At 38.4% G+C, this 27995-nt stretch overlaps 1 long non-coding RNA gene across 1 annotated transcript; it reads right to left on the bottom strand.

Moving 5' to 3' along the window:
• Positions 1–21: 21 nt before the first annotated feature.
• Positions 22–27613, bottom strand: LOC144588468 (uncharacterized). Its single transcript, XR_013544042.1, has 2 exons — positions 10181–27613; positions 22–9055 (listed from the first exon to the last, which is right to left on the bottom strand). It is a non-coding gene; the product is annotated as an uncharacterized LOC144588468 (long non-coding RNA).
• Positions 27614–27995: the final 382 nt, after the last annotated feature.

Here is a 27995-nt window from a genome sequence, read left to right as displayed (position 1 = left end):
GGATGGGAATTTCACTCATTCTCAATGGGAAAAGGGGGAAATGAGAGGAGGTAGAGAAAACAATTTGGGTGAAAAGGGGTTTAGATCATGAATGAGCAGAGTACAACCCAGAGATTGCATGCAAAACCCGAGGTCCCAGTTGCACACTCCCAGCACCCATGGGATCTCAAGTCCCTCCTACCCCCCGTTTTTAAAAAAAGCCCTTGTGTTCTCTCTGAGGGGTGTGGGAATCAATTGTGCCATGTTTAGAACACCACCACCCCTGAAGCCCTACCTTCCCATTCTTCCTAAATTTACTTTAAAAAAAAGACAATTAGAGAGTGTGAGAGCGCTTTTAAAATTATTTTTAAAAGCAAAATGTTTTTGGAGTGCAGGAGCAAATACAGCCATCTAAGAGCCATGTGGACTTCTTGTGATTTAGACAATTATTATGACCCCTCGTTTAGATGATGATTAGTTCTAAGTTTGCAAGAAAAAGTTGTGCTGGATTCTGCCAGTGGCTCAACTGGGATGGAGAATCTCTAGCCATGGTGATTCCTAGCTGAACCTGCCCCCTCCATCAGGTTTCTCCACCAATCCCCACACTTACATGGAAAGGAATCCTCATTGTTATGCCTAATTAGTGATTTTTTTTGTAATAATGGGAATCCCCTTGCATAATACTTTGCACATTGGCAGGGAACCCACAGATGTCAATGCTGTGCCCACCAGCTTTGCCCTGTCTTATCCAGTGTTCTTTTCCTATAGTGACCCGCCAACTCTCTATGGTAAGCCTAGAGGGCAATAGCACCTTCCTGTTTATGTTCCCTGACAATAGGTATGCAGAGACAGAGGCTCCATCCAGGCATTCCTAACAAATAACCAAACAAAATAAACACAGAAAACAACAACAAAAAAGTTATTTTCAAAGTGTGCCCAGGGAGAAACTTCTAGAACCACCTTTTGCCTACTGTTTCACTGAAGGCCAGCCTGCTTCGTGCACAGCCTGTCCTTCTCCACATGGAAAAACTGAGGAGATGGGGTAGGACTAGAACTCTTCTCCTGCTCATTGCTTCAAATGAACACTGTTCTGATCTCCTGAACATGCCTATAATTCTCCTCATACTGAAGATAATGTACATATCCTTATCTTCTATGAATGTTTCTAATTCCCTTTTATAACGATTCAATGTCTTTCATTATTTTTTTTTAAAAGAAAAATATTTTTGGCATTCAGGAACAGGTGCTGTCCTTCAAGTTCCATGGGTATCATTTTATCTTCTGCTAGTGAATTTTGTGATGTAGTGGTGGCTCCACTTACGAACGTCCCTGCTTAGGACCAAGTTGACTTACAACCAGCTCCAGATGCAAAATTTTGCTTCTACTTGCGACCACAGCTTCCACTTACAAACAGAAAAAGGCAGGGAAAAAAGATGGGAAATTCAATTTGCTAACTGTAGGTGGCAAAGGAGGCTGCTTCTTTGTAGCTCTTTCGCCCCGTTAGTTAGAGTGTGTGTGTTGTTATCAGAGGCTTGGGACTGCCTCCTTTTGCTTCAGAGTGAGCATGTATGTGTTTGCAGGGAGATAAGGTGCTGTTTTCTGCTTTTTAAAAACTTCTGGGTGTTTTTGCAACATGGTTTTAGGGGGTTATATTTCTGTGCTGTGATGGGTCTTGGGGGTTTGTTTGTTTTTTGGGTTCCCTCCCCATTTCTGATGGGTCTTGGGGGTTTGGTTGCTTTTTTGGGGTTTCCCCCCATTTCTGATGGGTCCCGCTTGCTTCGCTTACTTGTTCCTTTGTTTTCTGTGCATTTCTGACCTTGTCCCTCTGTTCTCTGTGCATTTCCAATCTGCTCCGTTTGTTTATTGTGCATTTGCAGTGGGTCTTCCACATGGTTGTTGTGGGTTTTTCGGGCTCTTGGGCCATGTTCTGAAGGTTGTTCTTCCTAACGTTTCGCCAGTCTCTGTGGCCGGCATCTTCAGAGCACAGCACTCTGTGCTTGCACACTTGATTGCTTTTCTCCCCCCCCCTTCAGCTGGAAGGGATTAATTGCGTTTCCAATGAGTCTTGCAGTAATTTTTTTTGTGTGTGTGTGATGTTTTTCTTTGGCTGGAACAGATTAATGGGGTTTCAATGCATTCCTATGGGAAATAGTGATTTGACTTACAACCATGTGTGGAACAGATTATGGTCGTAAGTGGAGGCACCACTGTATTTAATTATGTGTTCTCTGGAGAAATATTTCTTTTGACCTACCCTTAATTTACTACCATTTGGATTAATTTGATGGTCCCAGGGTCTATCATCATTTGCAGGGGGCTGGGGTAGAAAAATTGTCCATACTTTAGACTATTAATTTGTTTTTGTTGCCTCTCAAATAAATGCTAGGCTTCCTTTTAACCCTGAGTAATTGTCAGTGAAATCACGCTGAAAAGGTTTTGAACGCCCACACAGTGCTTGTTAGCACTGTCAGACAGTAACATGCTTCTTCTTTTTTATTATTTCATTTTTAAAGTACAATGCTATATCACTGGATATGATTCATGCAGGGAATAGAAGATGTGAATATAAAACTTTATTGATAATAGAAAACTTCAGCCACGATACATGAGGAGCCTTGCATAGCAAGTTTAATAGTCAAGGACAATTCTAAGGTTTTAAGTGATCATCAAGATGTAGGAAGGCTTTTCAGAATTCAGGAGCCTATTCCTCTAAATGAGATCATATATACAAATGGATCATTCTGTTCCCAAGAAGGACTTTCTATAATTTCCCAAGAATTTAGAGGAAGAGGAGAATCTGGTAACTAGTCCACTTTGCACAGCATTTTGCAGGAGTGCAAGAAGGTGGACCCCTGCCTGAACAATCTTACAATTTAAAATATACCTGAGGATGGGAAAACAGAGCAGGACGAGGAGAGAAAGCTTAAACCTGGTGGAGGGGGCAGGTTTGGCTAGGAATCACCATGCGCTAGAGATTTTCCACCTCAGATGAACCACTGGTAACTAATCCTACACTGCACAAAGTAAAATAATTAGATACTCTTTCCATCTTTATTTTCCATCTTTATTTTGTTCAGACGGAGGGTTGGTTACAGTTTTAGTTACAGCGAAGCATGGGAACTCTTTGTTATGTCGTTCAGAACATTTACACACTGTACTTCCATTATGGAACTATGGTAACAATGTACCCAAAAGTGTTGTGGAAAAGGTGGAATTTGAGCGATGTTTTGAAGGCAGGAAGAGATGAGGCACCACTAGAGGCCACTCTAAGGCCAAAACAACACTCCTAATGAAAAATGGAGCAAATCCGCAGTGACTCCTGGCATACCACATGACGCCAGTCATACTGCAGTGCTTTTCTGCTCTGTTCCCCTCCCCTCCAACACCACATTTCAGGTGGCACAGGTCCAGCCCTTTTTTATCCACCTAATCAGGTAAATGGAGCCATGAACAATTTCCTTAAAAATTTAAGTTTATCTTAAAAAAGCCACAAGACAAGAGCAGCCAGGAACTACTTCAGAGAGAGGCTTCACCATTAACAACACACACATACACATTCACACACATGCTGGCTGGCAAAAATGTATGAGACAATGTTTCTTTTAAAAACCCTTCTTTTAGTATCTCCCATTGCATGGAGGGAAGAGAGAAAATATGAATGCTACTCTGTTTAATCTTGCGCTATTAAACGTGGAGCTGGAAAATGAGACTCACAAGTTTGAGAAATCTAGATTCCTCTCATATCTTCGGTCCCTGCTTTTTCTCCCACAGACAGAATGAGAAAGAATTGGCCCACTATCTGTTCGCAAAAAAATACACACATACACATTTACTCAGAGCCAGCATTACAACTTTGGAGTAATCCAGCCAGATACCTGACTGAAACAAAGGAAAAAGTGAGCATGTGTTACAAGCTGGTTCAATCCTGTTTGCAGCTAGCCCACAGTAAATACATTTTTCATGTGACTCCACAACAAGGGAGGTGCGAATTTATTTGCTCTCATTTGCTGTGAAGTCACACAAGGAAATTTGGGTCTATTCAATTTTAGAGGCCACAGGGAAAAAAAAGTCTTGATTACTGCTTGCATGCGGTTCTATTTAATACCCTGATGGTGGCAATGTTACAAAGAACTGCCTCAATAGACTTCCTTTCCTCATTTCCTCATCTTATTTTTTCCCCAAATTTCTTGATGACCAAGAGAAGCAGTGTTCTTAAAATGTAAAACAACAAACAACAAACAACCAGAAGAAAAAGATGTAAAACAGGAAATAAAGAAAATAAATCTCAAGAAACAGGCTTTACTGGAGAGTGTCCTTCCTTTCTGCATTGGTTCAAGTGATCACATGCCTGAACTAATGTAAAAGGACCCCTCCCCTGTTTTTTAAAAAGTTGAAGTCTCAGCAGTGGAAAGGAAAAACTATGGATGAGAGGACTTTGTGCTGATCCACATTTATTTATTTATTTATTTATTTATTTATTTATTTATTTATTTATTTATTTATTTATTTATTTATTTCCAACTTGTATACTGCCCTTATAGTACAAACACACTCTGGCAGTTCACATCATCACAAATCATATTAAAGCTAAAGTACAAAATACAACATATGACAAATAACATAAAAAAATAAAACATGGTCACCAGCTAAAATCTACATTTAAATAAAGTTAAACAATGTAAAACAGTTGGTTGTTGTGGGTTTTTCGGGCTCTTTGGCCATGTTCTGAAGGTTGTTCTTCCTAACGTTTTGCCGGTCTCTGTGGCTGGCATCTTCACAACAACCATTAGATTCCGGCCGTGAAAGCCTTTACGAATAAATTTAAAACAGATTTGGGAACCTCAGATCAGTGTTTAAAAGCATTAATAAAAGGCAACTTTATGCAATTCTATTTTAATTGGTTTCTTTTTTTAAAAAAGAGGAATTGTTCATGACAAAGCTCTGTTGGTGTTGTTAACTTTTTTGGCCTCCTTTGCTGTCACTGTTTTTCACATCACTATCCATGAGGAGTAGGTGGGATGGGTAGCTGTTTTGTTGGAGAAACATTCCAACAAGTATAGAGGTATTAAACCATTAAGAGCTTCATGGGTCATGTCCAGCACCTTGAATTGGGCATGGGAAATAGCAGGGGGTCAATGAAGGTGCACCAAGGCTGGAGATATATACTCATATCTGCTGGTACCTGTGATCAGTCTGGCAGCCACATTTTGGACCTGCTGAAGTTTTTGTAGACTTCAAGGGCAGCTCTATGCAGAGAGCACTACAGTAGTGTTGTTGGGGGAGCAGCTGGCAATCTACCAACTGATAAAAAGCACTCTTGGCCCAGAAGATATTTATGCCTCCATAGAGAGAGCTAGGTCCAAGAATACCCTCAAGCTGTGAGCCTGATCCTTCAGAGAGAGTGTAATCCCAGGTAAATATCCTTCTAACCAATTTGATGATTCTCCTAGCAGTAGGATCTCTGTCTTATCTGGATTCAGTTTCAGTTTATTTGTCCTCATCCAGTCCATTAACATCACTAGTCAGCATTCAAGCACCTGTACAGCATCACCTGCTGATGAAGAAAAGGAGAGATAGAGCTGTATGTCAAAGGTAACTCGATTTTAAATATTTTAAATTGTTTTAATTTAAGGTTTTGAAGTATTTTAAGTCTTTTAGATTCTTTTAATATGGTTTTCTTGTGTTTGTTTCCTTCCTTCCTTCCTTCCTTCATATATATATATGAACATCCAGGAGGTCAGTGTAGAGATTTAAGGAGGTCTTTATGTGGTTACATGTTATCACATGACTAGAGCAGAAAGAGACCAGAACACCATACATGGCAGGGGATCTCTTCATACTGTCTTAGTAAGCTGTCTCACCATACATGTTCAGGTTGACCCATCCTGTTTGCTGCTTTGTTCTGTTCCATTTTCAAAACATTGCAAAAACACTGTTCAGCTCCTTTGACAAAAACACTGACACACACTACATTCACCATATACTGTTAGGAAATGATCAAAATCCCAGCCCACTATGAAGAAACAATCTGATTCTATGAAGAATGGGATATAAATAAATAAATAAATAAATAAATAAATAAATAAATAAATAAATAAATAAATAAATAAATAAATAAATAAATAAATGAAGAAAGAAAGAAAGAAAGAAAGAATGAATGAATGAATGAAAGAAAGAAAGAATGTAGAACTATAAATGGATTTCCCATCACTGAATTGTATTTTCACAATGCATATTCTCCATTTTCTCCATCCATTTGCTGCACAACTATTGCAAATGAAATGACAGTATTTTTTTTTAGGGAGATGAAGCATCATGGAGAACAGCTGTCTTTTACAATTCATTAATATTTATTCATAAGTTTGTGGTTTGATGAATATTCATGAGTTTAGAAAGTGAATTATTTAAACTGTATTAGGAGGTGTGCTCCGTTTTACAAGTCAATAATTGGTTCCCAGTGGATAAACTGTGAGATTGTGGGCTGAATAGTTTATCCTGAAAAGACGTGAATTATTGGTGAAGAAAAATGAAGCTCCATTCTCTTCTGCTTATTACAGTACAAGTGAAATGATTTACTTAGATATTAATAAGAGTGAAACTAATGAGAAGTTAATAAGCCTTCCTTTTTCTCTCTGCTGACTCAGCGCTTTAATAAATCCATAATTAGGCTCCCAAACTGTCTTAAGTTCTACAGACTGGAGAAGGTTCCCAATTATCTGCACAGTTTGTGTGTTTTAATGATGATGATGATGATAGAATCATTTGAAACATTTAGCATATTATCCTGTAGCTTGCAAGCAAACTATTTGTGGATAGTACTGAACTGTAATTAAACCTGAGACTGATGTGTAATTGGTGGACTTCAAAACATATGTGCAAGGATTCATGCCACTTTTGAAGATCTTCCTCTCATTTTGAAATGTTCTCTGATGGCTTCAAATATAAATCCCTCTCATATTATTTCCCTTTTTTGTGGATAGCAAATCCTTCCCTGTTTGTGGGGAATCCTTATCTGATGGCAGGGTGGTGCTGGGGAGCAAGAATTGCTTCCGGATTGGTAGGGAGGACATATTTCCTTTTTCCTTCTACTTTTCCTTGCTGTTGTCACCAGCCCTCTGCTTCAAAGTCCCAGCTTTCTATGGCAGATTACCTTATTTATTACACAGCAGTTGCTGTATTTTCATGTAATTTGGTGATTACCAGCTATTAGTCAGGAAGAACCTTGTTTCCATCTAAAGTCAATTACAAAACTCCCTGGTAACCTTGGGCAAACCGGTCTTTCATATTCGGCCCCATTATTAATATGGATGCTTAGGTGTACAGTATGGGGGGGGGGGTGAAAATATATCTCTACTTTACTTGTAAAGTTTATCTCCCCGCCACCACAACTACAAATAAAAGCTGTTCTGTCAATTTCTCTCCTCTGTGTCTTGAAATCTGAGCCTAAGTAATGTCAAGGCAATATTTCCCTCATCTCCTCCGGCTAGTTTACTAGCCCAGGACCTCTCAGACTAATATCCTGGTTTCCCTTGCCATATTTCCTTTTTGAACAATACTAAAAGCTCTAATTATACATTCTGATCTAATCCTCTATAATTGCAGACTTTATTTGTCTTCATTTCCCCACCCCCGGTGCAATTCTCTCACCAATTTGTTTTAGTTTCAGAGCTGTATTAAATTGCTTGTCCATAAATTTAAATAGAAGACCCAAATAGATTTTAAAGACAAAAACTCTCAGGGATGATTAAAGGGAAGTTTCCAAGGGTCAGTGCTTCTATACAGGTTGCTATGAAATAAAACAATTTTTTGTTTTGTTTCAGGGATAAATGCTATATAATTCATTCAAAACAAATGATTAGCCAGAAACTGCGGAGAAATAAATAAGTCATCTTTGTCATGTATTTACAGTTTTCATTTACACAAGCTGAAAAAGATTTCACTATTGCCTGTGGCAGCTCTTTCATATGAGAGCTATATTATTTATAATGTATCACCTTGAAATGGTGCAGCTGTTTCAATATTTATATGAAGAGACCAGAAACACAGAAATCTTATTTTAATGCAAAATGGGAAATTAATATCAGGTGTTGATATAGTTAGTTATTTGAACTTAAGAGTAACAAAATCAAGTGCTTTATAAATGAGTAATAGTTGTTAATGTCCACTTGTCCTCAACTCCACTTGAATGCCCACAGAGAGCTAGAAGCTCAGTTTTAAGCTGTGATTTCTCTGACCACAGGAGAAGCAGGCTTTATTAAAAAGGAGGCAGCTGCTCTGCAGATGCAACATTCACCAGAAAATGAAACTACGGCAGATACTGTATAAGAAATGATTCACACATATCACATTGACTCTCCCGTACTGGTCTCAACATCAGGCCCAGTGATGGAGAAACAGTTGTCACTGCTCCATCCCTGACATTCCTTTTTTTCAATCCTTCTTGAGGCACAGGGTTCTGGTCATTTCACATCATGCAAAAGCAAAGCAGGGCTGGTCATTGATTGTACTCTCAAAGACAGAAGCAGCTAGTCATAGCTTCCCTACGCAGTTGGAACCATGTGATCTTCATGGTGGAGCTACCCATGACAGGGACATACCTTGAAACAATCCTGTTACGGAAGTGGCACTTGCAACAAATTGAAATTGAATTTTACATAGGACAGAAGGAAAGTGAAAACACACATATACAGGACAAAAGGAAAGTGGAGATCCCCCTCTATACACCATGAATAGGATTCTGTGTATGTTTGAAGGTTTCAAAAGCTTTGCATATGTTTAAAGTGAATGCTCATGAAAACACTCAAGGCTTGCCCCCCCCCCCATCATCTTCCCCTGCTTTGAGATGAAGTGATGTACACTGGAGGCAAAGGAAACAAAAGACACAGTAGGAACTGCCTTGCAATACTTTTTTTATTTGCTTTGTTTTCCTTTGATTTTCTTAATGGAGGTGGAGATGGAGATGCCCATGATTTTCAAGACTGGGACCAGCACAGACCCACTAAAATCGGCTGCCCCCTCATTGACTCTAGTCTGTTCACAAATCTTCAAGGAGCCAAGTTCCCATGTGTCTGCACACCTTTAAGGAATACAAATGAATTTTACTTGGTTAAGATTTACTGTACCATGGATAGCTGAAATTATAAGCATTTGAATACTGGTTTTGTGCAAATAGTTTGATATCAATGAGGCTTGAGTTAGTTCCAACCGACATGAAACAACAGGTGTTTGGATAGTGGATGACACAGCTTCAGGGCATGGGAGAGGGAGGGGGGACTCCAAATTTGCAATTTCATTCTAATTAATATTTTATCTATGAAGGTTCGTTCCTTTTTTTCACATACATATTTGTCCTAGCACTTCAAGACTAATAATACATCCTTACCAAGGATTTGTCCTAGACCATCATGGGAACAATCCATGTACTGGATTTATATGCATGGGAAATAAATTGCTTGAGCGCCATACTCTAGTGCTCACATCCCATTATATTTACAAGAACCATGCCTACTGAATTCACGTTGCCTGCTCTGAATATGCTCTTCTGTCACCTATGCTGCACATGAAATGAGTGGCTATTTAAATATTTATCAAAGAGTGCTTTTTAAGAGAGCTGAAACATAATAGTAGCAGTTCCATAAAATTTTACAAGGGGATAACAATCTGTTTCCTAAATGAGGAGTAATATGTGATCTGTGCATTCTTTTTGCTCTTCCACATAAACACTCTCACTGCACCTCAAAGAAGGGGGATTTCCTGAAATTAACAAAACACCTCCAGTTTGAATCCTGAAACAGTCAGACTTAGACTAAGAGCCATTAAAATCAAGTGTAATCTGTTAATTCCTATTTCCAGTGTGACTAAAGATAAACAAAACAAGGCCTGCCACGCTCTATATGCACAGACAAGAGAGAACTGTTGCAATGTTATTTTTTTTTATTTTCTTATCATATTTATCTCATACTGTATACACTGCTTATTATTTTAAAGAGTTCCAAAACATTTAGTGTCTGCATGAAAGGAATGAAAACAGACATAAGGACACTATCTCTGATCCATCCCTGTTTTTGTCACCCGCTGTATGTGGAATGTATCCCATGTAGGATAGTGGATAGAATAGGACTCATGAGATCTGGGTTCGATTGCCCAGCTCTGCCACTGGAGTATGGAACTGGTAAAAACATTATTTAAATGCTTTGCTTACCTTGAAAGGCTTATTAGGGTCACTCGAAGTCAGTTCTGACATAACAGGACATAACAACAACACACAGTATGTAGAGTATAACTGTCTGTTGGAGACACTTTCCACTCCCCCTGTCCATGGAGGCTCTTCATATAATGTAAAACCCATTTCTTTAAGATTCTAAACTCCAGGGAGAGCCTCCAGGAATAACAAATAAGAGTCCCTTACATGTGGAGGGGGATAAAAGCAGAGAAAAAAAGCATGCAAAGTACTGTGCCTGTACGAATTTCCCTTCCTCACATATGGAGATTACACCGTAGTATATGCTGGTTGCTAGGCAGAAGCCCCTGATTGTCACTTGATTCTGTTTTAGATAGGATTTAACACAAAGGCAACACTACACCCTCTTGTTTGACTATAATTCCCATCAGCCCCAGTTCTAAGCACAGGGGGTAATTAGGGCCAATTCAAGGTATAGTCCAGCAACATCTGGAGAACTTCACTGTCACTATCCTTTCTGTTCACTAATACTGAAATGATACTTAATTTTTTTATACTTCAAACATGAATAAAAATGTAGAGTATACTCTTATACATATGGAAAAAGGGGTGGGTGAGATCTGAGTAACTGTGCATAGTCTAAGTTATGCATACATATGTGACTGTAAAAATATGAAACACAATGGCTAAATCCTGTTTTGCTATTACATACACACAATTTAAGGTTGCACTCATGGTAACTGCATTAGTGCCAAGGCAGAAGTGTGTACTATGCAACCAGTCCAGCTGGAGACACATGACAGATTGCACAATTATGTAGCACAATTCCTTGTTGCTGGGTGTAATGCCCAGAACATTTCCACCATTGTCTCTTAACTGTGTGTTATACTGGTATGAATAGGATTTTGCCCAGTCATCATCATCATCATCTTAGAACTGCAGAGCTGGAAGGGACCCTGCTCCTGTCAAGGAAGCACATTAGAGAACCAAACTCCCAAACTCTGGCCAGAAACCTAAATCATGGAGCTGTCCAGAAGCTCTAATATTTCTGTTTTGGGAAGGCAGAGAATGGGGAATGGGGAATACTGCCAGGTGATCTGGGTCCTTGCTTTGTTTTCCAGATGCTTGTGCTTGATGAGTAGTTTGGCTCCTAAGCTGCCCTCTTATGTTTTTTTATCATTAAACTGGACATGGAACAGATCAGCAGTTCAAATAGTGGAGTTTTAATAATCCCTTGTTTAACATCAGCACCCATCTTCCAATAATTTATGGCCTGTAGATGCTGCCTCAGAACATTGCCCTTGTCATGATCATGGGATATCTGGTTAGAAGCGTGTCATGTTGATGGGATATGTAGTCAAGAGAAATATATAATGGAGTCAGAACGGTTCTGTGTAGAGATGATTTGGAGGACTTTTGAATGTGTTTTTCTTAAGCACCATGAGAACTTTTTTTCTGCAGTCAGTTGCAGCCAGGAACAAGATATCATGAAGGCCAAACCAAGAAGCCTGTGGAGACTCAACATTCCAAGCTAATTGGAGAAGAGATAACAACACCTGGACTCTCATGGGAATGATGGTTGGAGAGAGATGGTACTACCTCTAAACAGTAATTGGTTAACAGCCAGAATGTGGCAAGAAGAAAGGAGGAGTTTGGGAAAGTAGAAAATGGAGAATGTGTTATGTGAACAGGTTCCATTATGCCATTATTCTCTTACTGATGATGGATTGAGACTGATGATGGATTTTGTCCTGATGATGGTATAAGCATGTAGCTTGAAGAAGAAAGAAAGAGGGGGGCTAGCCTTCTATAACCCACCCTAGGTTAGCTTTTACAAGTTTGTTATTTTAGCTGGGAAATAGTTATTTCATGTAACTGCAATAATCTTTGAATATGTTCTTGAGTGCTATGCTTTGGCAACATAAACTGATTTTCTATGAATCTTTATTTTTTAATAAAAATTTAATCTTAAAAATCCTTATAGAGGACTGGTCTCTTGAACAGTAAGATCTGGGTAATACCAGTAGTGAAGAGGGCCACATGTTTGCTAACATTTAAGAGTCCTACCTCACTGAGCTGTTGTGAGTTCTAAGGAATCACAAAGCCCAGGTGCCTGTACTTGCTTGCTTAAGTTCTAAGTAAGTACAAAGTGTTCTTTTTAGGTCAGACTTGTTCAAAGGGGCTTATGCTATGCACTGCTGGTGGTCTAGAGACTCGATCCAGCAAGAAAGTGGTAGGTAAGTGTGACATTTACCACGTGGTCCCTGCTTGTTTCCTCGAACAAAGGGCTCACGCTATGTCATCCCACCAGCAGATACCAATTGTGACGTTCCCTCTTTTCCTCACTGCCCCCAGTGGATTTCCTTTATCCATAATATATAAAGAACTTCAGTCAGACTCTTGTCTGGTTACTGCCAACAGAACTTATTTATTGAAGTGTATTAAATTAAATTAAATCAGAATCACATATGTTCTTTATTCAGTGCATACAATCAAATCATTAAAATATCATATATCTTCCCACATACCGTATTTTTCGCTCCATAAGACGCACCTTTCCATAAGACGCACCAATTTTTTAGGAGAAGAAAACAGGAAAATATAATCTGTTTTCTTCGCTCCATAAGACGCACAGACTTTCCACCCCCCCCCGTTTTGTGGGAAAAAAGTGTGTCTTATGGTGCGAAAAATACGGTACTCAATCACCACCTCCTCTATTTATTAATCTTGACCAGCTTATCACTATTAGTATATGTTCTCACTATCTTCCTCTCTCTCTCTCTCTCTGCAAATTCTCTATCTCTCTTTCTCTGCAAATTCTATCTCCTCTCTGCCACCTGTTTATATCCCCTGACTCCGCCCATCCACTCTTCTCATAGGCTCATGCAAATGAGATCTTGAATATGAGTGACAGGAGTGACATAGGGCGCTCATCACATACTTCCCCCGTATGAAAAGTTTGTTTCATGGGGGGAACATTATAGTTTACCCTTATGTAAAGGAAGACCTATTATATAGAGAAGTGCTAGTGAATAATATAAGGGGAGGTGAAACCGTTCTCAGACAGCTGGTAGTACCTTTCAGATATAGAGAGGATCTTAGAAAAAGCGCATAAAGACATATTTTCAGCCCCTTTAGGGATCTCACATACTAAGCAAAGGATTGCTCAAAACTTCTATTGGCCCGGGATGTGGAAGCAGGTCAAGCTATATTGTCAGAGCTGTGACACCTGCCAAAGACAGGGGACTGGGAATGACAAGACAAAGGCTAAGCTGTACCCATTACCAGTCATCTTTACTCCTTTTCAAAAAGCTCTGGTAGATATAATTGTTTTTGCATCTACCCATTCTATGGAGCCATATCAAACATCCCTCCCATCCAGGCTCTCACCCCTTTCCCACAACAGTTGGCATGGGACAAACACACACAGAAAATTGGAGTATGGTTGAACCTATGAGTGGGCAAACTGGTCAGCTTCCAGGAATGGTAAACTGAAGAGGGTCACTAAGCTGAACTCTGTTTTTTTTTTTTTCAGTGTACCATTCGTATTGAGTTAAGGTGACAAAAAGCAAGTCTTGTGAAAAGACTCACACCAAAGTTAGAGAGTCTGGTTAGGTACTAAGTACAGAAATGAACTTCCTTCTATTATCTTAAATATGTCACATTTCCCTCTGCTGCCTATGCTATTAAGTCAAAGCACAAAGCTTTCCCCACCTAATTTATGAAGCACAGCTTATGGCGTCCCCATAACTGTTGTTTAAAGTGTTGTTAAAACCCCAAAATGTTGGTAGTAGTGTAATGCAGTCATGATTAACGTAGAAATAACTTGGAAAAGGAAACAGCAGTGGCATAAATATCTTGCAATATTTAGTTTTTAAATCACAAGTATTGTAATTCGTATCTCCAAATGTAAGAAAGATTTGCATTTTTGGCAACTTCCACAAAATACTGAAGATATTAGCTATTATGGAAATATCTACATGATATTATGCCCAAGTGAATACAATATTCAGGGCTTTCTTGCAAGACAGGCGCCACCACTTAGACTTTTAGTTCAGTATGTTTTAGAAATGGGCAATTTGGGAGAAAAAATAATCTCATTTAGAACTCTCAAATAGACAAGAAGAGATCTATTGTGTAGCACGCATCTATCCATCTGCAAACTGGGTTGCTGAAGGCACATTTTTGTGCACATCGTTCCATCTGCTCCTAAAAGCAGAAACTTTTGCATCCTTCGAAGTCCCTGAAAAGCATCTTTTAGGTAGCCCTTCCATCCTCATTCCTTTGAGTATGCATGATATGAAAAAGGAGAAAATAATTTTCTAATGGAGAGAAATAGCTGTATTTCTAATGGAGAGAAATAGCTGGAATGGCTACAAATGTTTCAGGTATGCAATGCACAACTCAGTCCTAGATGCATACATCTAAAGAGGAGCAAGCACCACTGTAACAGCTTCCCATTCTACAAGGTTCGGTTCTGTGCAGTTGCTTCCCGCAGATGTCAAGGAATCTCTCAGCGCCCACGGCTGATGGGAGGTAGGAACAGAAAGACCTCGCAGGCAGAATGGCGGGACCTTCTTGAGATGCATTGGTTTTTGGGTCTAGTAGTTCTCTATCACTGGGATGGGCACAAGTTATGGGTGCATGACTGTGATGGGGACAAATGGGGACATCCTCCTCCCCCAAGAGAACAGTAAAACTTCAGTCACTTAATGAGGTTGACTAGAGAGACATGCAACAGAGAACAATGAAAAATTTTTCATTATGCATTATTAAAATGAAATTGAGACAACTCAGAGCGGTGCTTGCTACCTTAGATTATTGTTATTTTTTTTCTGTTTAAGCATCTTAAATCTTAATGGACATCAGTTGTAACAGACCTAATAGAGCTTCAGTGGTGTGAAGCAGTGTATCTCTGGCTTCCAGCAAGCAACAGGGTATGACTTCTCTATTGTACGCACAAAGTGGCATTCCAGTGAAATGCTTGTGGTGACGGATGGAGCCTTCATCTAACTCAGCACTGCAATTTCTAACAAGACTCCAGCAACCACTTTAAAAATCTTCCTGGATGAATTTATATGAAAGGACCTCCTTTAATATCTCTGCTAATTTAATATTAAATGGAGAAACAGAATAATCCTGTTTGCCTTTGGTCTTCCTAGAGCATTAATTTTAGGTATAGTTTAATAACAAGTCACCTTATTTTAATCCCTCAAATAACGTTAGAATAGCATTTACACTCAGTAAGATGGTATAAAATTAAATTACATTTATGCTGCTGGAAGGATTTGTTTCAGTAAAGACTGGGCTTATTTAAGTCATTGACTCTATGGATGCTTTATTCATACTGAGAAGCAAGTCATTAGCATGGGAGAACTTGCAATTGTTCAAGTGTGGAGACTGGAAGCTGAAAAAAACAAAGAGAAAGCTGAAATGGTGAGAATATTAGCATCCAATTACTGGAATTCTATTTATTGCCTATGTTTCCAGTTAACTAGATTTTATTTAGGAGAATAGGCCATTAATACACTCAGTACATTACAAATGTGTCACATTTGTCTGTTCACATCAGTATAAATACCGTGATTCTGCAAATATTATTATAACAGACAGAAAATGTGTTAGCAGGTTCTCCTACTCTTACTTCCTCCATACAACCAAAATAACTGTGCTATGAATTGCAATTGACTTTCGTTTTGTACTGATATGGAGTAACTACAACAGCAGGCAAGAGAAGAAGCTGGCCCTTTGTGCAGTCAAGCCATTCATATTTATGAGGAGAAGTAAAACCAGCAAAAGATTACCAACAGCTGGAGTGCCAGAAATGTATAGTTGAGCACGCAGAAGTCGAGAGAGGAAATACAGAATGTTTTAGTATAGAAACAGGAGACCTGACCTGCATTGATGACAAGTTGTATTGGTTCAATCCACTGATTTTGTTGAGGTTTGGACCTAGTGTTGTAACACATGCCACCGTAGACAGTAACAACCATTAGAAAAGTTCATTTTTCTTAAACTACAATTCCCAGAACCCCTGAGAGGAAACTGAAAAGCAAAGCAGAAGCTAAAATGAGGCATATAGCATCTAGTTACCAGAATTCTATTTATTGACTGTCTTGCCGGTTAATTAAATTTATTGAGGAAAATAGTCCTTTAATACATTCAGTGCCCTGGGAGGTTATGGGAGTTCTAGGATAAAAAAAAAGAATATTCCTAAGCTTAGGGGAGCCCATATCCCCTCTTCTGGCACATGTAGTAATGCAAATTGTGTGCACTTTGACTTTCCTCATTCTGAAAGCAATAGCCGGTGACATGAATACTGTAGGTATTTCCTATTCTTGCATTTGTATGAATAGGATAGTCACCTACAAAGAATAAAAAAAAAGAGCACACTAATTTGCATAAAATGGTATACACTGATTTATAGGTACAGATGCAAAATTAGACATGATTTTTACAGTTTGAACAGAATTCTAGCATGCCACACTGGAATGGAGAGGACTGTGGCAATCTGATTTTTGCGCCTACTTTGCTGCTGTGCAAGTCCCAAGGGGTGAAGAGCAATTTTAAGTCCTTGGTGTCCCTCTTTATGGCTCTTTATCTTTAAACCAGTCTTGGATGGGAGAGCCATTCACACAGAGGGCCTCTCCTCTTCAAGTGGAGGATTGTCTTCCCAAAAAGAGGACATGGGGCTATCCAAGTGACAAACCATTCTCTGGCATTAAGGTGCAAATGAGAGCTGCACTTATGTTGCCAGACAAGATTCCTGCAGAACTCTGATCTCCCATCTTCCCATTGCACCAGAAAGCCATGAGGACCTTACTATGCTCACCACAAAGATGTACAGCTTGTAAACACCTTCAACATAAGGAGTCTTCCCATAATCTGGACACATGCCTTGTTAGAACTCCTCATAATACAAAGGCAAGCACATGTGCTTACATGGGCTTTTGCAAGCCTTGATAGTGAACACACAATGGTCTGCCTTGACTACTATATGGGATTTATCTCTCTCCACATGTCACGATCACACATTTAAGACCTACTCTCATTCAGGCTTAACACCTGAATAGGCTACCATGTCATATTTGTTGTATCATGGGAAAGAAAGACAGACATATGGAATATGAGGCCACTGTGTTTCTTGAAGGTTAGGTCTATGCAGTAATGCCTAATTTCAGTCTACTTATCTTCATGTTGATTCTGAGTGGTAGTGCTTGCTTGTTTACTGCCTTCTCCACAGTATAAGGACCTAAAGCAACTTACAAACGGGTCAACAATGTGTGCTAATAAAAACACAATAAATTACCACATTAAAGAAAAACAAACAAATATATGACTATTAAAGTGAGTAGTAATTTAAAAACTATCCTAAAATATTGCAAATGCTAACTCTAAAGATAATAACATAGAGTTTTCTACCTTATCTTTTTCAAAATCAGTCTTTTCTTTGTTTCCCTTTTTGAGAGTCAGTGTCATTTCCTTAAATTTTGAAAGCAGAGGAAGAAGATTTTTCTGTTGACTTCCTTAGGAATAATCTGTCTGTGGTCATTTGCAAGCAATAGGTGGGACCTAAACCAAAGTAAGGAGGTATACTTTTTTAACTACCTTCTGCTCTCTCCTGCACTCTCTTTCTCTCTGTGTTCCTACCCATCTACCAACATAATGGACCAAATATAAGGGGGAAAAAATTCCATGTGGGAGAAGCTGAAACTGACAGATTGGTCCATTCCCTGTTTATTCATCCACCTAAGCACTCAGTTAAAAGTAGCAGCTTCTTTAAAGATACAAAACGCAGATACAAAAATTTGTTCTCTGGCATCCCGTCATGAATTTGTCTGGTTCAATGGAAAATAATTTCATAAATACAGATCATGTAAATGGGGAGAATGTCCTTTCAATTTGTTCTTCGAATTCACTGAAATTCATGAAGTGCAGATTCAGGATGGAAAAAATTGTTTTAAAAAATGGAAATCCAGAGGAGATTAAAATTGGGAGATGCTCTCACCCCTACCCTAAAATCAGAGGAAATGCTTCTTCTAGAATTAATAATGCAGCTTCTGGCATGTGTATAGTATCAACATGCATATACCAATCTGCTATTATATTGTACAGCAGTTTGCAAAACTGTTTCTTTCTTTGAACGTAAAAAGAAAGAAAATGAAACTATGCACAGGTTTCAGAAAAGCAATATACAGTATATGAAACACTTCATATACTTCATATGTATATGCAAAGGCATTAGGAAGCCAAGGAAAAAATGTAATGTAACAACAACATATAGAAAGTTTTTGGGCACTCCTAATGAAAACAAGAATGCATGAAGCACATGTTTCATGTTAGTATCACAGTGCAATGTTGTGTATGTCTATTCAGAAGTAAGAGCCACTGAGTTCAAAAGGGCTTACATATAGGTATGTATGAGAGAGTTGCAGCTGTATTTTTGTGTGTGTGTTGAAAATCCATTATACTAATCTTTAAACAAATGTACAGAATAAATTGGCACTTAATTTACAGCAGGCTGTACTACAGACATTCATCAGCACTCATCCTTTTCATTAAATTGTCTAAAATTATTTTGCTGGATTATCTTTTTTTCATACTCATGCACGTGTTAACATAAGTGCTTTGGAAAAGATTTATTTACTATTGAAATCTGCATATTAAAATACCCTCTGCTTTCAATTTACACCACATGTTATCAGAAGGAATCAAATGAAATATAGCCATGCTGAAATCCAGGAATCAAAACAATGCATTTAGACTTGCTCTTTATTTTATTTTTTCCCTGTATGTGCATGCTAATGAAATTGATTCACTTTGATAAAATATGCATAATTTTCTCTTTCAGAACATCTTATCTGCATAATCCACCACCTTTTACCCTCCCTTTTGTGAAAGTTAATGAAATGCAACCACATATTAATTTTTAGATGCATTGATTGATTTATGATTATAAGACTGAATGGCATATAACCCAACAATTTAGACTATGTATTTATTATTTTTATGTATTTGTCCTCTTTTTAAAATAGTAATAATTTTTAGAACCATAACCAGAATCCCTTTCAAAGCATGAGTGTCTGTTTGGCCAGGAATGGGGGAGGGGAATAATTTGAGTCCTGATTTAGGTTCAAAAGTTCAAAATGCCCCAGACCTGGAGCTGATTTTCCCTTTAAAAACATAAGTGAGGAGGGTGATCTCAGAAATCCTGAGATAATGTTTACTGAAATAATTTCCTCCTCCTCCCACCTATGAATGTATACAATGTTTCATTCTGTGAAACTGCTGCTGGCAAGTATGTACCACACATGTTCATGTAACAAAGTGGCTTTTTCCCCATTTGAAAGACCTTTTGTGAGAATCAGTATTTCAGCCCTTGCATCCTGGATTCTTTCCAAATTTAAAAAAAGGGAGGGAAACCATTCTCTTTCAAGATAAGCAAGATAGGTTTGTGATTTTTGTTTTTGTTTTTAATTTATATGAACTATTTTAAATCTGAAGATATTTAGGCTCTCCTATTTCTGTATGGGGTAAAACAGTTTTACTTTTTAAAAAAATCAAAATTTGAAAATCCTTTGTCCAGACTTTGGCACAGAGCAAGATGGACTATCTTTTATATTTGTGTCCAATTTGTTTGTGATCTGAAACACAGTATAATTTATTTTTTCTCCTTTGGGTTTCCCCGCTTTTTAAAATTGCCTTATAGCAGTGGTTCCCATCCTTAGGTCCCCCAGATGTCTTGAACTATAACTCCCAGAAATCCTTACCAGCATAGCTTGTGGTGAAGGCTTCTGGGAGTTTTAGTTCAAGAATTATTGGGGGCCCAAGGTTGAGAACCACTGCTTTATAGAATTTGATTTGCTCTGCAACACAATATCTTTGCTGTAATTTTGTGTAGCAATGATCTATGGGGTTTTCCTTTCTTAAAGAAATGGACACTGACTAATGTAATGTTGGAATAAGGTAAAATACAAATATATCATATAATCCTATTTATCAGTGTTCTGCTTTTTGTGGTAGTTCTTTCTCGAGCGTACCTTTAGCCACATTTCTGAGTTTGCTTCTATACTATGTGCAGAAAATTCCCCTATACCCAGTACCTTGTGATTTGACACATTCAAATCTAACTGATATTTCTGCGGTGACCCCTGTTCTAAGCTTGGATGATACTTTCTTTTTTTGCAGCTTCAAAAGAACTTTGCATTTGGAATTGTGAAATTTGCTAAACATGAAGATGGCTTTTAGCATTAGGGGTTCCAATCTTGTTAATTTCTTTCTGTTGACAGCTACGGCTGACATTTCAAACATCATGACTTGTTAATCCATCTTAATAAGCTTCTGGCATTGGCTCTCTTCTCAATATTTTCCTCACAGTTTTCTTCATACATCCTCCTTTCAACACATCATTATTCACCAAGAATAAAGAGTACCTCTAAGAGCTGAGCTTGCATTCCTTTCATTTCCATACAGATCTCCTGTGACTTTTCCTCTTTTTTGCTGTTCTTAACTTTTTAAAGCAACATCTCACTTGCAAAAATGTTTTGCTTGAGAAGTTAGAATGGTGCTGGAAACCAGGAAGGAAAGAAAGGAGAATAATACTGGTAATTGTTGGTGGTCTCATTATGAAATTCTCAGATAAAAGGCTTTTCTCTCTTCCCTTTGTGAAATAGTTTTGTGTTTGTTTTTAATGAAGATGTATAATTCTTCTGGAAATGTTGTGATCCTCTAAATATAATTCTCCTTTTAGCTATTATATTCTACTACCTTCTTGAGTCCTTTATTATTGTTGCACTGCCATTGTTGTTATGTGCCACCAAGTAGTCTCTGACTAGGTTTTTCTCTTTTCCTGCTGCCTTCCACCTTTCCCAGCATTATTCTCTTTTTTCCAAAGAGTCATGCCTTCTCATGATGTGTCCAAAGTAAGGAAGCCTTATTTTCAACATTATTCCCTCCAGAGATAGTTCAGAATTGATTTGATCATCCCTTGTTTGTCCAGGGTATCTGCAAAGCTCTTCTCTAGCACATTTCAAATAAATAATCCCCACTCTCAGGTTTTACACCCATACATGGTGATTGGAAATACAAGAGAGTGGATGATCTTGGTTATGGTCTCCGCTGATACGTCCTTCCACTTGATTATCTTTTCTAGTTCCTTCCTTCTTGTCCTTCCAAGTCCCAGTCTTTGAATGTCTTAGTCGCACTCTCCATTTGGATTGATGGTTCAATCAGGGTATACAAAATATCTAGCTATTTCAATTTCTTCATTGTTAATATTAATGACAAAAAAGAAAATAATGGGACTTTTGAATGTTGTTTAATATAACTAGCCATTATATTATGGTTTTTGTGTTTGGTGTGTTCTACACAATTTATAGTTTGCTCACAAACCTGTCTATTCACTTGGCTATTAAACTGATGGAAGGAAAAAATAAGCTTCCCATCATTTTCACAAATCAACTGACCTACTTCTCTTTTATTCATCTCTGTCGTTGGCTTTGACAAGGAAAGGGATGGGGTCAGGTCTGCTTAAAGAACTTTTCTCTTATCTCTGCTCTTCCAAAACAAGCATGGCCCGAGGAACAGGTAAGAGATTTCCCAACTAGGAACCTTAATTAGGTAAATATTTCAAGGGCAAAGCTGACACTTGGGTCTGATATAAGGCAACATACTTCCATTAATGCTATTAAGACATTCGGAAAAAAGCCCTAATATAAAAGTGTGACCCCACTGCCCATCTCTGCTGCTATGGAGAGAGGAATGGAAAAGGAAAGTTTATGCTACAAAATGGAGTCTCAGAGGATCTGGAGGTTCTTAATTCTGTGGAGAACTTTCACGGTAACAGACTGTGTCCTATTCAGAGGGCCCTTTCAGTGGAAACAAGGACAGATGGATTGGGGCTAGAATTCTCTCTCTGCTTACTTTCAGATTAATCCCTTTTTAAAATACTCAAGTAGGGCTATGGTCTCAGTCTCTGAATCTGATCTCTGAGTCAATGGTAGGATCCGGTTGCAAATCTTAGGGATCCATGAAGCTATCCATGACAGAGTGTAGTGAAAAAAGCATTGTCATTTATTGGTGGTGGTGAACTAGGGCTTCCATGTTAACAAGCATGGTGGTTAGGTTTACTTTTCCCTGTAGCGACAAACGGCTGCTGTTTATTTGTGTATAAAAAAGTCACTAACTCAAGGAAAGGTTTGTAGTGAGAGCTAAGTTGTCCCATAAAAATGTGAAGAAAGTTCTGCTCTTTCGTTATTGGATCCGAATCACAGATGAAAGTGCCTAGATTAATTCAGTGAGAACCACTGAGAACTAAGCCAACTCCTGTGTATCCATTTTTTCATTCTGCCTTGGAACTAGCTTTGTTTTTTGGTCATCGAGAGCAGCCATTCTCAACCTTGTTTTGGCCATGACTATAAACACAATAAGGCCAAATCAGGATGGTTCAAGTCACAGAACAAACCTTATAAGATGGTGAGAGAATAATTGTTTCCTGTCTGTGGCCTCTTCAAATGTGTCAGGGAGCCAAATGGCCCGCATTGAGAATGGATGATCTGGAGTGTAGGAGATGATGGAAAAAACTCTTTTGCACATAAACTCTCTTAATACATCCACAAAATGTTGCAGTGCTATTGCCTCCTGATAAGCAGACATTCCATATTCTTGATTCTTATTGATACTAATTCCTGTCTTCACTTCCCAAAACAGGAAAGTAGTGTTCCTCCATGTTAAATGGAAGGAATAATAATAGTCAATTTCAGATGACAAGACTAATCATCTAAATTTGGTCTTTCAAATTTAAATGAAATATTAAATTTGGAGCAGAGAAAATCTCTTCTGTAAATTGTTTAAAATTATATGAATAATGTAATGCTATTGTACAACTGCAATGGATTTGGTCGAAAGAAAGAAAGAAAGAAAGAAAGAAAGAAAGAAAGAAAAAGAAAGAAAGAAAGAAAGAAAGAAAGAAAGAAAGAAAGAAAGAAAGAAAGAAAGAAAGAAAGAAAGAAAGAAAGAAAGAAAGAAAGAAAGAAAGAAAGAAAGAAAGAAAGAAAGAAAGGAGTTAATTCATTCAGTATGGCTCTCAAGATGATAGTGGCTCATGGCTCGATGGAAATGGAAGTCCACAAGATTTGCATAGATCAATTTTGCAAAAGTCACCACTTTTTTGTGTGTGATAAGGGGAAAAAAGCAGGACATTACCTCTGCTATTGGAAGGATACTGCTATGACAACCAAACGGTTGTGTACAGCTTAGCATCTAAAAGTGGCTTTGGTACTGAAGTAATAGCTTATTTTGATGTCATAAATTAAACATTTCCTTTAAAAAGTTTTCTATTAAAAATATTCTCATTGCTAGGTGTAATTATGACTTTTGTGCATATTTTGGAGTTTGGGATCCTGTTGTAAAAAATTCGTGGAAGCAGGTTTTACACACAAAACTACTGTGCAAAACAACAACAACAACAACAAACAACAACAACAACACCTTGCACAGAAAGGTGCAAAACCTTTTGGTCCATATCCTTTGGAGATTTCTATACACATAAAGATGCAACAGGTTGTACCTACTATTTTGCAAAACTTCTGTTAATGCAACTGGTCATGCAACTGGGTGTGCAGCCAGTTGCACAACAGCCATTTTGGAAACAGCATCACTGCTTGCATAGTGTTATTTGCAATGAGTGTAAATCCCCAACCGGTTATTGGCCAGTGCTTTTGCATGAACTACAAGGGTTTTAATGCAAAACAAGAGAGATTTGTTTGTTTTCCAGTACCAAAACAAATTGGACAATGCTTTTGCTGATGGAATAAAGCTCTCATCCTCTCACTTTAAGAATATGAGAAGTTGCATGTATTTTTAATCTGAAACCATAAAAAGCAGTAGCAGGTGGTGAACTGGAATAAGGGTAGTGCCTCACCCTAATTTTGTGTCTACATCAAACCACAGGTAGCTCCCTGGCTAGGAATTGTGACATGGACAGACTGGATAAATGTGTTTGTACCAACTAGCTGAAGCTATAAACAGAGAAGTTGTTAAGGAACTATACTGGATTGTGGGTTGTGCTCAGCTTGTCAGAGTAGACATTGTGTAAGCTGATGATTGTAAGACCCAGTGAACCTACAGCATGAGGAATATTCCAAAGGCTAAAAAATTGATCAGCATCTCCTATAATTACATACAACCATTAGATAATGTTGCTAACATTTTCGTCTCATTTAACATTTTAGTGAGTATTTGAGGCATGCCAGCATGCTCATTTCTTTACTTCAGGCAGGAGAAGATGTAATAAAAGTCACTCAACTGGATTCAGCACTAAAGCTACTAAGTCATAACTGGGTCAAAACAAATAATTGCCTTACTAGAAAAGCAAAATATAAAAAGAACTAGGATCATGTGGGCATAATGTGGGGTCATAATGCAGAAGCTTACAGAAGGTATACATGCCTTTTTATTAATACATAAAAGGGAATCTTACCAAGGACAACATATGCTCAGTACTGATGCCTCCCACATTTTTAGAATCAATCTTATATTTGCTCAGTGTGTGATTTCATGGTAAATACAACTCACAGCCCTGTGGTTCCTCTGTGTGGATAGAAAGATGAAACCAAGTGGTAATAGCATGTCTAAAAGGCATACACGAATGGCTGCAGTGAGCTTTAAAAGTGGAGTGGAGACTGACTATACCATTATACAAATAGAAACATTTGATATAATAGATTATTTTAGATGCAGAGGAATCTCAAATGCTGCCTTATATCAGATCTAAGTGTTTGCCTGTCTCGACCAGTATGGATTACCATGCTGACACTTTCTCCTTCTCTGGCACTGCTCTCAAGCTGTAACCTTGATAATCTGCCAACTGTTTTTTGCTTGTTTGCTTGTTCCAATTCCAACAACTGAAAATCAGAAATGTTGCATGCAACATTCCTTTGCTGAAGGATGATGGGGTAGGAATCACAGTCACTTATTATGGTTAGCCACTAGACTGGCAAGAACATCAGAGAAATAAATCTAGGTACAGGCATGAAACCATTTGAGTGGAATAAGATAGCAAGATTTGTGCTACAAACTAGAAACTTTGCAGATGATGTGAGAGATTTTGAAAATGAAGAGTCATTCATTATCACATTATGAATATCTGCTGGCTACTGGAGTGCACCAGCTTCAGAAGATAAGGCTATTCTTTATGGTCTACCATAAACCCTTTGATTGGGTGGAACGTAAGAACCTAGGGGTTGTTCTGAAAGAAATGGGTATGCCTTAGTACTGTATTTTCTTGATGCATAACTTGTATTGTGGGAAGAAAGCTACAGTTAGGAGAGAGAGACAGAATGGTTTTCTATAGGCAAAAGGGTCAGACAAGGGGGCATTTTATTGCCTTATCAATCTGTTCGTAGAACATATTCTATGGAAAGCCAGACTGGATTTAGATGAAGGAAGAGTGAAAATTGGTGGAAGAAACATCAGTACTTTAAGATATGTAAATGACACCATCTTACTGGTAGAAAGCAGCAACAACTGGGAAAGTAAAAGAAGACTGTGCCAAATCAGGACTGCAGTTGAATGTGAAGAAGACACAAATCATGCTTACAGAAGATCCACTCAACTTTAATGTCGACAATGAGGAATTTGAAATAGTTAAAGATTTTGTGTATCTTGGTTCAATCATGAATCCAGGTAGAGACTGCAGCCAAGTAATCAGAAGAAGACTAGGAAGGTCAGCAATGAAGGAACTAGAAAAGATAATCAAGCGTAAGGATGTGTTGCCTGAGAATAAGATCAAGGTCATCCACATTCTTGCAGTTTCCGATCACCATGGGTGAGTGTGAAAGCTGGGCAGTTAAGAAAGTTGACAGGGGATAAATGATTTGATTGAAAGGTAGTGCTAGAGAAGAGCTTTCTATATATCCTGGACTTCAAGAGAGATGATCAAGTGGGACCTTTCAACAAGCCTGAATTATTAGTTGAAACTAAGGCTGCCCTACTTTGGGCACATCATGAGGAGGAGAGATTCTCTGGAAAAGAGACAATAATGCTGGGGGAAAAGGAAGGCGGCAGGAAAAGAGGGAGACTAAATATGAGATGGCTTGTCTCCCTAAATGAACCCATGGGCTTGAGTTTGCAGCAGCTGAGCAGGCTATTGAAGACAGGGCATTTTGGAGATCACCTATTCATAGGGTTGCCATAAGTTGGGAGCGACTTGATGGCACATAACAATGTGAGACAGGCCCTATCTGGGACGACTCCCCCACTTCTGGCATGCTCCAGCTCTGTCCCAGTATGGCTCACCTACCATCAACATTGATCCATTTTTAGAATCAGGCAGGTTTTTAAAAATCCTTCCAGCCTTGTAAAACTTTTAAGTGACTTTATCTTTTGCATCCCTTGATGGAGTTGTTATTGCTGATGTATCGATGTCAGAGTTAGACTCTCTTTTATGAGTGTTTATCCCTATGGATTGTTCTCTGCTTGGTATACTGTGTTAATTGGTATGGGATTAATTGGTTGAATTGCTTTTTATTTGTTCTTTTCAGTGTTTGGGAGACCAATATAACCTTCACCCTCAGAAGATTCAGACCACAGAAATTCTGAACCGTAGTCTCACTGCCCATTAGGCTCCCTACAGGGTGCTTCCCAAAGAACTACAACTCCCAGGAAACACTGGGGCAGCTTTCTCTTTTAACAGCAGAAGGCAAATGGCAGAAGCTTTGCAAAGTTGGAGGTAAATAACCCTAAAGCCAATCTCATCAGGGCCTGTTAGGAATAGAACATGGCTTGGGAGTGTTCCTTTTTCAGCCTGCAATCCCACATTCAGTGCCTTCTGACTCTACTTGTGCTGAGCAAAAGCAGGGGGAGGCAATATAGCCCCCATCACCACTTTTGTGCCCATTCAAACCTCTCAAGTATGACTTTTTCCCCACTCGAAAAGTCCCCAGTCTCCTTAGGGTGGGGGAAGTCATATTTCATTTCATTTTTGGCCACAAGATTTTGTTTCAGTTTTTTCCCAACCCCCCCCCCAAACCCTTTAAACTCATTTTTAAATTAACAAAAAAACCCATTGTAGTTATCCTTATAGTACATGACCACTGCATTAGATTTAAAGTTATTATTAGTATTATTAAATATGGAGAATGACGAATTTGGCCCCACCTCCTTGAGTGCTGACAAATCTGCCCAACTGAGAATGCCCACCTCAGGCAAAAGGAGCAAACTTGTTTAGAATAATGGAAATCAAGGCTCAGTTGACTTTTTTGGTTTCATTTACTGAAATAAGATAAAATGTGCAAACGTGTACAGAGGTGTGTGTATGTGTGTATGTGTGTGGTCTCACAAAATATGCTTTCCAGAAGTGTCAAGATCATATTTCTGCCTTTCTCTTTGTTAATTTTAAAATCAGTTTTGCCATCATTTAGAAAGAGAACCTGCATGCAGTTTTTAAAGATCAGCTATCCCGGCTCATCTTGGGGCAGGGAATATTCATTCATTTGTAACTAAATGAATTTGTACAACCTAGATATCTGCTGAAGCTGAGTCAGTAGTAAGTTTGAAGTTGTAAGAATTATCTCAGCTTTGGACCTTATTACATTATAGCAGTTACTAAAGAAGTGGGGGGGGGGGCTTAAAGTCTATGTGAACATTCACTTTTTCTCTCCTTTTTGTCAGCAGATTTGTGGTACAAAGACTTCCTTTTTGTACAGTCTGATTTAAAACCTTGAAAAAGTATTGTACTTTTAGAAGTAGGCGAAGGTGGGTTGTGCTCAAATGTCTGTTTTGAATAGCTTCTTGAAAACGCAGCCTTCTCAGGCATTCTTCCAGTACATCAGTCATA

The sequence above is a fragment of the Pogona vitticeps genome, chromosome 3 (assembly GCF_051106095.1).
Source record: "Pogona vitticeps strain Pit_001003342236 chromosome 3, PviZW2.1, whole genome shotgun sequence".
Lineage (NCBI taxonomy): Eukaryota > Metazoa > Chordata > Lepidosauria > Squamata > Agamidae > Pogona > Pogona vitticeps.
Note: the sequence above shows the minus strand (reverse complement) of the source record. Positions and strands in the feature narration are given on the sequence as shown.